The following is a 1677-nucleotide window of genomic DNA, read 5'->3' on the forward strand; positions in this document are numbered from 1 at the left end:
GCGATTAATCGCGATTAATCATTTGACAGCACTAATATATATAATGTATGTATATAAACACACATAAATGCATTAGCCATTCAATAAGTTATTCATATTTAGTTCTATTACTATATATTAAATATGAAAATGTAAAAATACACTTGATTTTGCAATTTTGTGAGCTAGCAGCAATACGTTCAAATCTGTAATGGCTTTCAGCTGTTGGTTGGTTCGCACATGGATATTCAATGCATGTATGTTTCTGCAGTGGGAGTGTTGTGGAGCCTTTGGGCCTGAAGACTGGAATCTGAACATTTACTTTAATTGTACTGACACTAATCTAAGCAGAGAGAAATGTGGGGTTCCCTTTTCCTGCTGCACCAAGGACCCTGCTGTGAGTAAACACAGCGTATACACTCTTAACACGCATGCAGCACACACAGACACACGTCTTCCAGTCATCTTTCCGCCTAGAATGTGTCATTGTCTCCTTCCAGAAGACGTGGGAACATAAACAGGAAGTGATGTAGATCCAGCAGACAGAGCGCACCCACATACAACACAACAGTTCTCCATTTAATATAATGCTCAAAGCCTATGATTTAATGTGGAATGTTAAGTTATCCAGAGGACTAAATCCTGGCTTTCTTATTGTTTCTCTTCTCAAAGGAGGATGTGATAAACACACAGTGTGGATATGACATTCGAGCGAAAGATGTAAGTACGCATTTGTCAAAAGAATATTCACCCAAAAAGTCATCGTTTATTCACAAACTTTCTTTTTCTGTGGAACAAAATTGGATTTAAAGATCCTAGCCACTCTTTTCCATATAAATGAAGTGACTGAGAACTGGGGCTGTCAATGTCCAAAATGAGACAAAATCCCCATAAAATTATTATCAAAGTGGTTCATATGCACTATATTCCAAGTCCTCTGAAGCCATACGATAGCTTACTCTAATGTTTTGTAAGTAGAATTGTTTAACCTTTTGCATCTTTGGCTAATGTGTGTTTTTATGTGTGAAGGACAACGAACAGAAGATGTTTATACACACAAAAGGATGTGTACCACAGTTTGAGAAATGGTTACAGGAGAATTTAACCGTAGTTGCCGGAATCTTCATAGGAATTGCACTTCTGCAGGTGAATAAACAACAACGGTCATTGAAATACACATGCACACTGAACATTTTATGTTGTGTATGTCCCACTATAAACAGCAGTCATTTATAAGTTAAGGAAAAATAAAACTGATGATAATTTACAAAATGTACTCTCCTTGACTGTAATGCAGTATCTTCTAAGAGTATCAAGACACATTGACAGTTCTGTCATTTTACATTTGTCCTGCATTTTAATTATTATTTTGTTTATTAATAGGCTCTGAAACCTAACAATATTTAATGTTTATATTATTTATATAATTTTAATATACTTTACAGAGACGTTTAAGCCCACCATTCAAAAGTATTGGGTCAGTACGTTTTTGTTGTTGTTGTTGTTGTTGTTTTTGAAAGTAATGAATACTTTTATTCACAGAGGATGGATTAAAATGTGTAAAAGTGACAGTAAAGAGTGTTGGGCGATATGCTTCATAGTCATATCATCCTATCGTCAGCCTGTGAGATCACCGATACACAATATCATCGTGCTAATTTATTTAATTATTATTATCATAGCCAGAGAGTGAACCAA

General features: G+C 35.2%; 1 long non-coding RNA gene across 1 annotated transcript; it reads left to right on the forward strand.

The window, feature by feature from the left end:
• The first annotated feature begins 256 nt into the window (after positions 1–256).
• LOC107736509 (uncharacterized) lies at positions 257–1215 on the forward strand. Its single transcript, XR_001639686.1, has 3 exons — positions 257–376; positions 652–699; positions 1009–1215. It is a non-coding gene; the product is annotated as an uncharacterized LOC107736509 (long non-coding RNA).
• Positions 1216–1677: the final 462 nt, after the last annotated feature.

This window comes from Sinocyclocheilus rhinocerous, unplaced genomic scaffold, assembly GCF_001515625.1.
Source record: "Sinocyclocheilus rhinocerous isolate Xijiao unplaced genomic scaffold, SAMN03320098_v1.1 C36751078, whole genome shotgun sequence".
In the NCBI taxonomy this organism is placed as follows: domain Eukaryota; kingdom Metazoa; phylum Chordata; class Actinopteri; order Cypriniformes; family Cyprinidae; genus Sinocyclocheilus; species Sinocyclocheilus rhinocerous.